Genomic DNA, 13828 nt, shown 5'->3' with positions numbered 1-13828 from the left:
GAAACCCAGTCTAAAACCATGAAGAGCTTTACAGAAACCCAGCCTAAAACCATGAAGAGCTTTACAGATACCCAGTCTAAAACCATGAAGAGCTTTACAGATACCCAGCCTAAAACCATGAAGAGCTTTACAGATACCCAGCCTAAAACCATGAAGAGCTTTACAGATACCCAGCCTAAAACCATGAAGAGCTTTACAGATACCCAGTCTAAAACCACGAAGAGCTTTACAGATACCCAGCCTAAAACCATGAAGAGCTTTACAGGTACCCAGACTAAAACCAAAGAGCTTTACAGATACCCAGCCTAAAACCATGAAGAGCTTTACAGATACCCAGTCTAAAACCATGAAGAGCTTTACAGATACCCAGCCTAAAACCATGAAGAGCTTTACAGATACCCAGCCTAAAACCATGAAGAGCTTTACAGATACCCAGCCTAAAACCATGAAGAGCTTTACAGATACCCAGTCTAAAACCACGAAGAGCTTTACAGATACCCAGCCTAAAACCATGAAGAGCTTTACAGATACCCAGCCTAAAACCATGAAGAGCTTTACAGGTACCCAGACTAAAACCAAAGAGCTTTACAGATACCCAGCCTAAAACCATGAAGAGCTTTACAGAAACCCAGTCTAAAACCATGAAGAGCTTTACAGATACCCAGTCTAAAACCATGAAGAGCTTTACAGAAACCCAGCCTAAAACCACAAAGAGCTTTACAGGTACCCAGACTAAAACCAAAGAGCTTTACAGATACCCAGCCTAAAACCATGAAGAGCTTTACATAAACCCAGCCTAAAACCACAAAGAGCTTTACAGAAATCCAAGTGGAAATACAGTATATTCCTCTAATAAGACTGTATTTTCAGATCATCTAGATGCAGAGAAATGACTTCTTCTAAAATCTCTCCCAGAGAGTTTTCTACACACAATCTAACACGGATTCATCAAAATTCACTTTTTTTGTTCACTTAAGCGCCATCTGTTTCACATTCCCGTCATTCAAAATATATTTAGTTATTCCTCTGAATCAAAGTCACTGAGTTCAAATCAAAAGCCTCCCTCCCCTTTTCCCTTCCCTTCTGACTCTTACTAGACTGTAGCAACAGGTTCTCAAGAACACTTAATCAAGAGACTTGTTGTCTTAACCGATGACGAGGCTACATTACAATGTGATGAAAAGAGCACGGTAATGAAAAACACGTTGATTGCATTTAAGGTTTTTACATCCGCCTCAATCAGACGCTGTGTTGCCAGCTGAAGTGGTGTGTTGAGGGACAACTTGATCAAAAAACTGGCACCAGGGGCCAGATCCAGCTACACAATTCTAAATGAATGAGCGTTGATTCAAAACGCGACGTCTTCCGCCAAGACGGGACAAAACGTCATCGGCAATGTGAGGAAACACTCCGTCGTGCTTTTAATCTATAAACTGAAGATTGACAAAACATGAGAAAAAAAAGAACTCTCTAAAATACATTTTCAATCTAATTGTTTGGGGAAACTTGACTTTGCTGTGTAACATAATGTCAGAATTCTCCAATATCTCTCATATTTCACAGTTTTGTAATCTATAAAAAAATACAAAAATAAAAAATACAACTATAAAACCATACAACCCCGCTGAGGTTTAATCACTGGTGTATAAATACTGTATAAACGACAGGAGAGAGCAAAGAGCCTGTTTTTTTTTGATAGTGCACACCACTGTGATGTGATGTATTGCTGACCTGTTCTTGGTTCCACGGAGAAGTAGGGCTGGCCCTCAAGGATACTGTAGACCACCCTGGCACTGTTTCCATACGTGGGGTCGTCCGCATCAGTCGCCACCACCGTCACCACAGATGTACCTGCAATAAGAAATAATTCAGTCACAAATGTTTTGTTGTTGTTTGTTTTTAGAGCCTTTTCCTTTTTTTATTTTTGTATTTGAGAGTCCAAGTTGAACCGACCGGACAGAGAAATTCGGGGGGGAATATTTGAGTCAGAGTAGCTGTAGACCAGGATTTGATCTCATGAAGACCCGGTTAGATACTGGTGTTTAACCACCTGTGTTTCTTAATCCTGATCCCGGTGGACACAAAGGGGTCCACATTTTTGTTTTTGCCCTAACACTGCACAGCTGATTCAAATTATCAACACATCATGCAGTTTTGATGAATGGAATCCAGTCGGGAAGATTCCCGGAATCAAAAGAGAATGAGCAGGAAATCCGGTATCCTCCAACCAGGATTTCTGTAAAACTGGGGATTTTGGGGGGGAAAGTTACCAGAATATTGCAACCCTAAATCAACATCAAAGGCCAACGTGTTCCCCGTTTATAAGAAAATTGTTCCATAGAGTACAGTAGGGCTGTAGCAATTGCTTGGGGTAGGCTAGAGCTTGTCTTGCCTTTATATGGAATTCAAACTGTTCCTACCCATTACTTTGGTAATGTCATAAATTGTGATAGAGACTGCTTATGCTCCATTAACTTTTGGGACATGATCCAAATTAAAACAACTGGAATGCTCATAAAAGTTGTTTTCTGAGTTGATAATTTCCGCCATGTGAAAAACAATAACTTTTAAGCCAGCCCACATGAAAGCAAACACAGACGTACAGCTGTGAGTTTTGATTGCATGCATATGTTTCACCATTTGTGTTGGTATACACACACACACACGCACACACACACACACACACACACGCACACACGCACACACGCACACGCACACACACACACACACACACACACACACACACACACACACACACACACACACACACACACACACACACGCACGCACACACACACACACACACACACACGCGCACGCGCACGCACGCACGCACGCACGCACACACACGCACACACACACACCAAGAAAATGGTGTATTCTCTAAAATACAATATCGGCATATAAAATGTCAACCAATCACTACTTGGGTGATTCAACTAGCCTCGTAATTCTTCAGCACAATCAATTCAGTCAAAATGGGACCCTTTCAGCCAGGTATAGTCACTCTTCACATGTATTGGTAGAGCAAAGGTATCTTTACCCTTGGATTGAGTGAAATCATTTTCCCCTTTTGTTTGTTTCAACTTGTGATTGAAAAGACCACCTCTTCCTTTTGTTGTTGTTCTTTCACCACGTTCAATTCAACTGCTGTCTATGAACGTCAGCTGTCTATGAAGGCAAAACTCAAGTTCTGGATGTTTCTAGTCTTCTTTTTTTTCCTCGGTCACAACTTTTTATTTTTTATTTTTATGTGTTTCACCTTCGCCGGCCAATTGTGATTTGAACATATTTCTTTCATAAGGGCTATAGAGACGTCACCACTCTGGTACTTTGGTGGCACTTAAAAGAGAACATTAAAGCTCTCACATTTTGGGGAAACATATATTACTTTTACGGTAATAGAACCCGCCAGATCCCTCATTTAAGCAGTATTTATGACTCTTTGGCTCAAAAGAGAAATTATAGTTAAATGTTCTCGGTTGTAAAAAGTCCATAAAGACGTTTGGGGACCTTTCCCATTTGGTGTCATGGCGCAGAACCGTGGAGAAGGTTCCAGAACATTTATTATGTTTACATACGCCGCACTGAAGAACAGCACAGCTACACAAGCTGCATTTTATATTTTTTTAATTTTTTAAAGGAATTCTCACTCATTTTATAATTTCATACAAAGGAGTGAAAGTAGGAACGATATGAAAAAGGATGTGAGACCAGATGCTGCTGCATGGGAAACCAGATGTAGCTGGATGGGAGAACGGATCTGACTCTCTGTGGTCAAAAAGATCCCATGGCATTTATCGTAAGAGTAGGGGTGTTAACCCCAGTGTCCTGACTAAATTCCCAATCTGGCCCTCATACCATAATGGCCACCTAATCATCCACAGATTCCAATTGATTCATTCACACCCCCCCCCCCCCCCCTTTCCCCTGTAACTCTTCCCCAGGTACAAAATAAAACACTATAGCAGGCAGATTTCAGGTTTCTTTCTCCATCTTGTTTGTCCAATTGGCTTAAGAGAGATCTTGAGAGACATTTTGTCTTTGGTCACAAAGGTTGGCTTTCTCACAAACAAGCTCTGGCCTCTAATAACCAGATTAAACAAATCATTGTCTCTTAATAAATTCCATTAATCTCCCATCTGGTGTTAACGATTTTAGATAAGATGTATGAAAAGCCAGCGAGGACCAGTCCAAGCTTCGATATAAGCAGATCTTTTCTCATGACATTTTCATTGACAATGGAGTGATACACTAATGGCACCCTATTCTCTAAATAGAGCCCTACATTTAATGAGCCTTGGTCAGAATTAGTGCAGTGTATTTAGGGCATAGGGGTGCCATTTGGGTAGCGGTCCATTGTCAATGAAAATCACAAGAGAGAAAAGAGCCAATTATACTGCAGCTTGCCCAGTTCCTCACTGGCTTTTCATCTTATCACGAAGCGGTGTGGCTATAGGACGATGGCCTGGCGGCCAAAACATTTGCTCCAGATGTTATAAGCCAGGAATTGAAAAACAAAACTACTGAGAATGTCAAACAAAACATCCTCCATACTAAAGTCTCCATACTATAGTCTCCATACTAAAGTCTCCATACTACAGTCTCCATACTAAAGTCTCCATACTAAAGTCTCCATACTACAGTCTCCATACTAAAGTCTCCATACTATAGTCTCCATACTAAAGTCTCCATACTAAAGTCTCCATACTAAAGTCTCCATACTAAAGTCTCCATACTACAGTCTCCATACTAAAGTCTCCATACTATAGTCTCCATACTAAAGTCTCCATACTAGTCTCCATACTACAGTCTCCATACTATAGTCTCCATACTATAGTCTTCATACTATAGTCTCCATACTACAGTCTCCATACTATAGTCTCCATACTACAGTCTCCATACTATAGTCTCCATACTAAAGTCTCCATACTAAAGTCTCCATATTAAAGTCTTCATACTAGTCTCCATACTAGTCTCCCATACTAAAGTCTCCATACTAAAGTCTCCATACTAGTCTCCATACTACAGTCTCCATAATAGTCTCCATACTAAAGTCTCCATACTAGTCTCCAAACTAAAGTCTACATACTAAAGTCTCCAAACTAAAGTCTCCATACTAAAGTCTCCATACTAAAGTCTCCATACTAGTCTCCATACTACAGTCTCCATACTAGTCTCCATACTAAAGTCTCAATACTAGTCTCCATACTAAAGTCTCCATACTAAAGTCTCCATACTACATCCTCCATACTAAAGTCTCCATACTAAAGTCTCCATACTAAAGTCTCCATACTAGTCTCCATACTAAAGTCTCCATACTAGTCTCCATACTAGTCTCCATACTAAAGTCTCCATACTAAAGTATCCATACTAGTCTCCATACTAAAGTCTCCATACTAGTCTCCATACTAAAGTCTCCATACTAAAGTCTCAATACTCGTCTCCATACCAACGTCTCCATACTAGTCTCCATACTAAAGTCTCCACACTAGTCTCCATACTAAAGTCTACATACTAGTCTCCATACTAAAGTCTCCATACAAGTCTCCATACTAAAGTCTCCATACTAGTCTCCATACTATAGTCTCCATACTATTATCCATACTAAAGTCTCAATACTAGTCTCCATACTAAAGTCTCCATACTAGTCTCCATACTAAAGTCTCCAAACTAGTCTCCATACTAAAGTCTCCATACTAGTCTCCATATTAGTCTCCATACTAAAGTCTCAATACTACAGTCTCCATACTAGAGTCTCCAAACTGGTCTCCATACTACAGTGTCCATGCTAGTCTCCATACTAAAATCTCCATACTAAAGTCTCCATACTAGTCTCCATACTACAGTCTCCATACGACAGTCTCCATACTAAAGTCTCCATACTAAAGTCTCCATACTAGTCTCCATACTAAAGTCTCCATACTAAAGTCTCCATACTATAGTCTCCATACTAGTCTCCATACTAAAGTCTCCATACTACAGTCTCCATACTAAAGTCTCCATACTAGTCTCCATACTAAAGTCTCCATACTAAAGTCTCCATACTAAAGTCTCCATACTAAAGTCTCCATACTACAGTCTCCATACTAGTCTCCATACTAGTCTCCATACTAGTCTCCATACTAAAGTCTCCATACTAAAGTCTCCATACTAAAGTCTCCATACTACAGTCTCCATACTAGTCTCCATACTACAGTCTCCATACTAGTCTCCACACTAGTCTCCATACTAAAGTCTCCATACTAAAGTCTCCATACTACAGTCTCCATACTAGTCTCCATACTAAAGTCTCCATACTAAAGTCTCCATACTAAAGTCTCCATACTACAGTCTCCATACTAGTCTCCATACTACAGTCACCATACTAGTCTCCATACTAAAGTCTCCATACTAAAGTCTCCATACTAAAGTCTCCATACTAAAGTCTCCATACTACAGTCTCCATACTAAAGTCTCCATACTAAAGTCTCCATACTACAGTCTCCATACTAGTCTCCATACTAAAGTCTCCATACTACAGTCTCCATACTACAGTCTCCATACTAAAGTCTCCATACTAAAGTCTCCATACTACAGTCTCCATACTAGTCTCCATACTAGTCTCCATACTAAAGTCTCCATACTACAGTGCGGTTACATGCACACAATAATGTGATTATTGCATATAGTCAGATTGATATAATAGTTAGATTAAAACGTTTACATGCTTTACAATAACAATTTCCCTAATAATCCTGTTTACATGGACACATCTGAGATCAGGCTACGTGATGGCACTCTGATAAATGCAGAAAATCATCAATCAAAATAAACGTTCTACCACAGCGAACATGTTATATTTTGGGAAGCATATTTGGTTATGAGTTGGGACATACAGTGTAAAGTTTGTATGTGAAAACGACTTCCAAGACGCACACATTCAGTTGTTTCCAAACTCACTTCTCTCGCGCTAAAGAGGGAGGCTAGCTCAGATGGTGCTAGTGTGGCCGATGTGAAATGGCTAGCTAGTTAGCGGTGGTGCGTGCTAATTGTGTTTCAGTCGGTGACGTCACTCGTCGCTCTGAAACCTAGAAGTAGTTGTTCCCCTTGCAGAGGGGACACTGTTCCCCTTACAGTGTCGTCGTACTCTTACAGTGACGATCCTGCTAAAGTGTCCATACTACTAGTATCCATACTACTACAGTGTCCATACTACTAGTATCCATACCACTACAGTGTCCATACTATTACAGTGTCCATAAAACTACAGTGTCCATAAAACTACATTGTCTTGATACTACTACAGTGTCTTGATCCTACTATAGTGTCTTCATACTACATCAGTGTCAATACTAATACAGTGTCCATACCAATACATTGTCCATACTACTCCAGTGTCTTCATACTACTATAGTGTCTTCATACTACTGCAGTGTCCATAGTACTACAGCATCCATACCACTACAGTGTTCACACTACTAGTGACCATAATACTATAGTGTCTTCATACTACTAAGTGTCCATACTACTACAGCGTCTTCATCCTACGGCAGTGTCCCGATACTATTACAGTGTCTTGATACTACCACAGAGTCTTGATACTACTAAAGTGTTATCACATTACTACAGTGTCCATACTACTACAGTGTCTTCATCCTACTACAGTGTCCATACTACTACAGTGTCTTCATCCTACTACAGTGTCTTCATCCTATTACAGTGTCCATACTACTACAGTGTCTTCATATTACTACAGTGTCCACACTAATACAGTGTCTTCACATTACTACAGTGTCCATACGACAGTGTCCATACTACTACATTGTCTACATCTTACTACAGTATCCATACTACTACAGTGCCCATACTAATACAGTGCCCATACCAATACAGTGTCCATACTAATACAGTGTCCATACTACTACATTGTCTTCATCTTACTACAGTGTCCATACTACTAGAGCTTCTTCATCTTAACAAAATGCCCATAGTAATACAGTGTCAATACTACTACAGTGTCCATACTACTACATTGTTCATACCCCTACAGTGTCCATACTATTACAGTGTCTATACTACTATAGTGGCAATACTACTATAGAGACCAGACTACTACAGTGTCCATATTCCTACAGTGTGCTCATACTACTACAGTGTCTTGATACTACTATTGTGTCTTCATATTACTACAGTGTCTGTCCATACTACTATAGTGTCCATACTACTATAGTGTCCATACTACTACAGTGTCCATACTACTACAGTGTCCATACTACTATAGTGTCCATACTACTACAGTGTCCATACTACTATAGTGTCCATACTACTACAGTGTCCATACTACTACAGTGTCCATACTACTACAGTGTCCATACTACTATAGTGTCCATACTACTACAGTGTCCATATTACTACAGTGTCCATACTACTATAGTGTCCATACTACTACAGTGTCCATATTACTACAGTGTCCATACTACTATAGTGTCCATACTACTACAGTGTCCATACTACTACAGTGTCCATACTACTACAGTGTATGTCTATTGCTTGTCACCCCCTATCAATGTTCTGCACCACGATATAGGCCTTTCCAGCAGGCAAAATAGGTTGACATGACGTGGTTGATATGATTTGATTGACATGTTTTGCACACTGGGTTGATGATTTCACTTAATGCTACTCACCCACTGGGGACATCTCGGGGACCCTGGCTGAGTAGGGTCCATCCAGGAACTTTGGCTCATTGTCGTTAATATCCTGGACCTTGATGACGAACTCAGACTCTGGCTCCACGGGCAGGTTGGTGTGGCGGTGCCTGGCCTGAGCCCGGAGCGTGTAGTAAGGCTGCTCCTCGCGGTCCAGACGCTTGGTGGCGTGGATGTCACCCGTGTTCTCGTCGATGGTGAAGATGGAGGTAGCTCCCTCTCCGTTGAGTACGTACTTCACCTGCCCTTCACCCTTGTCCACGTCCGAGTGCAGCTACAGGGGAAGAGCAGAGGTTAAAATACAATACAAAACTACTTAAGAATTATGACACCTTAAAATGGAACCAGTGTCAATATTAAGTTTCTCTATATACACTACCAGTCAAAAGTTGACACACCTACTCAGTTTTCTACATTGTAGAATAATAGTGAAGACATCAAACCTATGAAATAACAGATATGGAATCATGTAGTAACCAGAAAAAGTGTTAAACAAATAAAAAATTAATTTGAGATTTGAGATTCTTCAAAGTAGCCACCGTTTGCCTTGATGACAGCTTTGCACAGTCTTGGCATTCACAAAACCAGCTTCACCTGGAATGCTTTTCCAACCGTCTTGAAGGAGTTCCCACATATAATGATCACTTATTGGCTGCTTTTCCTTCATTCTGTGGTCCAACTCATCACAAACCATCTCAATTGGGTAGAGGTTGGGTGATTGTGGAGGCCAGGTCATCTTATGCAGCACTCCATCATTCTCCTTCTTGGTCACAAAGCCCTTACACAGCCTGGAGGTGTGTTGGGTCATTGTCCTGTGGAAAAACAAATGATTGTCCCACTAAGCGCAAACCAGATGGGATGGTGTATCACTGCAGAATGCTGTGGTAGCCACGCTGGTTAAGTGTGCCTTGAATTCTAAATAAATCACAGACAGTGTCACCAGCAAAGCACCCTCACACCATCACACTTCCTCCTCCATGCTTCACGGTGGGAACCATACATGCGGAGATCATCCGTTCACCTACTCTGCGTCTCACAAAGACACGGCGGTTGGAACCAAAAATCTCCAATTTGGACTCCAGACCAAAGGACATATTTCCACTGGTCTAATGTCCATTGCTTGTGGCGGTCCTCATGAGAGCCAGTTTCATCATAGCGCTTTATGGTTTTTGTAACTGCACTTGTAGAAACTTTAAAAGTTCTTGACTGACCTTCATGTCTTAAAGTAATGATGGATTGTCGTTTGTCTTTACATATGAGCTGTTCTATTTTTTTTTTTTTTGAATTTTACCCCTTTTTCTCCCCAATTTCGTAGTATCCAATTGTCGTAGTAGCTACTATCTTGTCTCATCGCTACAACTCCCGTACGGGCTCGGGAGAGACAAAGGTTGAAAGTCATGTGTCCTCCGATACACAACCAACCAAGCCGCTGCTTCTTTAACACAGCGCACATCCAACCCGGAAGCCAGCCGCACCAATGCGCCGGAGGAAACACTGTGCACCCGGCCACCTTGGCTAGCGTACACTGCGCCCAGCCCGCCACAGGAGTCGCTGGTGCGCGATGAGACAAGGACACCCCTACCGACCAAGCCCTCCCTAACCCGGGCGACGCTAGGCCAATTGTGCGTCGCCCCACGGACCTCCCGGTCGCGGCCGGTTACGACAGAGCCTGGGCGCGAACCCAGGACTCTGATGGCACAGCTGGCGCTGCAGTACAGCGCCCTTAACCACTGCGCCACCCGGGAGGCTATTTGAGCTGTTCTTGCCATAATATGGTCTTTTACCAAATAGGGTTATCTTCTGTATACCACTCCTACCTTGTACCAACACAACTGATGGCTCAAACGCATTAAGAAGGAAAGAAATTCCCAAAATTAACTTTTAACAAGGCACACCTGTTAATTGAAATGCATTCCAGGTGACTACCTCATGAAGCTGTTTGAGAGAATGCCAAGAGTGTGCAAAGCTGTCATCAAGGCAAAGGGTGGCCATGTGAAGAATCTCAAATATAAAATATTTGTTTAAACATTTTTGGGTTACTACATGATTCCATATGTGTTGTTTCATAGTTTTGATGTCTTCACTATTATTCTACAATGTAGAAAATAGTAAAAATAAAGAAAAACCCTTGAATGAGTAGGTGTGTCAAAGCTTTTGACTGGTGCCCGTGTCAAATGGATTCTTCAAAATAATTATAGAACTGAATGATAAACAAACACTCCAGACAATGTAATACATTTAGTCATAATATCGTCCAAAAATCATTGCTTTAGTGAAAATAGGATTTATTTTGACATCTAGATCCAACTCCTCGACAAAAAGCCATGACATTAACTTACCAAGGGATCTATTATTAAGAAATACATACCATTGAACTAATATAGTATAGATCATGTTGAAATGGTTATCATTTGGTCAAAACTGCTGGAAATTGCGTGTTGAGATTATGTCGAGTTCTTCTGTTCTTTTACTCTGCACACGTCTGTCACGACTTCCGCCGAAGTTGGTCCCTCTCCTTGTTTCAGGCGACGTTCGGCGGTCGACGTCACCGTTTTTTTAGTTGCCACCGATCCACGTTTCATTTTCCATTTGTTTTGTCTTCATTGTACACACCTGGTTTCCATTTGTTTTGTCTTCATTGTACACATCTGGTTTCCATTTGTTTTGTCTTCATTGTACACACCTGGTTTCCATTTGTTTTGTCTTCATTGTACACACCTGGTTTCCATTTGTTTTGTCTTCATTGTACACACCTGGTTTCCATTCCGTAATCATTGTTCCCTATTTAACCCTCTGGTTTCCCCCTTGATTTTGTGCGTGATTGTTATTGTCAAGTTGTCTGGTTTTGTGAACTGGATTATTTTGTCTCCTTCGTGGAATATTGTTTTTTGAGTAAAGTAACGGTTATTACTCATCTCTGTGTCCTGCGCCTGACTCTGCCTTTTACCAGCATCACCTAGACTCTTGACAACCTCAGTCTTTTTTCACAATCAGATCATTTCTGGAACACATGAATACCAATTGCCAGCCCTGGTCGAGGATATTTTGTTAAATGCAATTCGTCAGCATACCACACGTTTTACATCTCTCAGGCACCACTTCAGGTGCCCTAGTTTTCAGGGAGATCTGTTTTTAAGAAAATGTGTTTCTTTCTGTAATTTATTATTTATTAGAGTTGGTTTACCAAGATGGATTTTCACAGCTCAATATTTTGCCTGTGTTCAAACTTCACTCTTTATTTACATGGATTTCGTTCAAATATTAGTCACCGCATTTCAAGTTAAAATGCATATTTTGGCCAACAAATCTATTTCAAATCGGACATCCTGTGTGAGGGAGTTGTTCGAAGTGTTTTTCACATCACATTGGGGATTACTGAGATTTATAATAACTCAATGCTATTAATAAAAGTGCTCTATGTAAAAACCTAAAAATCATAGGCCTATGGGTATCTTTGGGTTTATTTGCATAACATAACGTAATACAATCCGTTCTTCTTATCATATTTGTCTGGAGAATTTAAAAAAAGGCTTCCATATGATATCAAACAGAAAATCTCTGTTGCCCTTCTCCCTCCCGACTCCCTTTACACTATCTTTATTTCCATCTCTACCCATCCACCCCCTCTCTTTCTCTCCCTCTGTTTCACATGGAGAAAGATTTTTTTCTCTGTCCGAGAAGCCTTATTTAACGTCGGTCTCTTGAGGGGGCCTGGGCCACAAACCAGGCCCATAGCTTTTTCTCCCTTTCTATTGAAACCATCCCCCTTTTCAGGTACTCAATCTAACCCTCTAGACTCAGGAGAGTGGTGAGTGGAGAGAGAAAGAGCGAGAGCACGCAAGAGAGAGAGAGAGGAGAGCGAGAGGAGAGAGAGAGGAAAGAGAGAGTGTTTGGGGTACAGGGTTGTGTTTTGTTCTGTGTTCTGCTCGGTTTGTGAATACAGTATTGAACCAAGGAGAAAAACAAAGAAGTCCATATCCGCCTTACTCTCTACGGGTAAAGGCTTGCAGCCCCAATAAAAAGACGGTCTCCGTGGCATAGCTCAATGCTCTTTTCTAAGTGACTGCCCATAGCTGATTAAATTGCATTGCACGGCATTGTAGTGACACGCTTGGGGCCAAAGTGTCAAGTCTGGCTGCTGCTGAATTTAGACGTTGAACTGTTTATGCTTTAGTTTTCAGCTTTTGGGTTATTTGTTCAAAGTTGAGATTTCTGAATAGGTGAGGTGATCAATTCCGTCAAGGCCACATTGCAGTTAGTGCAGTAGAATATCATTGAAACTGAAGAATGCTTTGGATGCTGCCAAAATAGGTAGTAGTCATTGTCCCTAACATGTAGATACTGTACCTTCAGATTCCTCAAATAACAACATGTTTTCAAGGGCTATAGTTGTGCAAACAAAAACAGGGAAAGAACACTTCTGATATTTGAGCAGTGTTTTTCCCAACTGATGTGAAACAAATATATTAAAAAATTACCATAGAAACAAATTGAGTAGACCACGACTTAAGAAATCATAGCACACCATCCTCAAATTAGATTTTTAAATAATGTAAATGAGTCATCAAATTTAGGCCAGATATTTAAGCCTCCACTGATAAGTCATCATCTTTTTTCAGGAGTCAACCCTACTGGGAATTAACACATTCTGTTTGCAATTCTAACATATTCCATGGCATGTGAAATGACTGAATAATGCTTCCAATATGTTTGGAAGACAAATATATGCTCTCCAGACAAATTGTTCTACGTAATTACAATAAAATGTGTTATTGTGTATTCATTGTAATTATTGTATTTCCAACATGTTTTGAAACATGTACTTTTCTGGTTTCTGTTCCTCAGTCCAGGATCTATCCCTATAGGATGCTCTGTTCCTCAGTTCAGGATCTATCCCTATAGGATGCTATGTTTCTCTGTTCCTCAGTTCAGGATCTATCCCTATAGGATGCTCTGTTCCTCAGTTCAGGATCTATCCCTATAGGATGCTCTGTTCCTCAGTTCCTCAGTTCAGGATCTATCCCTTTAGGATGCTCTGTTCCTCAGTTCAGGATCTATCCCTTCAGGATGCTCTGTTCCTCAGTTCAGGATCTATCCCTATAGGATGCTCTGTTCCTCAGTTCAGGATCTATCCCTAT

The 13828-nt window shown here is 40.8% G+C and overlaps 1 pseudogene; it reads right to left on the bottom strand.

Moving 5' to 3' along the window:
• LOC139377221 (cadherin-7-like) overlaps nucleotides 1–13828 on the bottom strand; it is a 110828-nt pseudogene that overhangs the window by 64942 nt on the left and 32058 nt on the right.

Source organism: Oncorhynchus clarkii, chromosome 20 (genome assembly GCF_045791955.1).
Source record: "Oncorhynchus clarkii lewisi isolate Uvic-CL-2024 chromosome 20, UVic_Ocla_1.0, whole genome shotgun sequence".
NCBI classification, from domain to species: Eukaryota; Metazoa; Chordata; class Actinopteri; order Salmoniformes; family Salmonidae; genus Oncorhynchus; species Oncorhynchus clarkii.
This window is presented reverse-complemented; position numbering and strand designations above follow the sequence as displayed.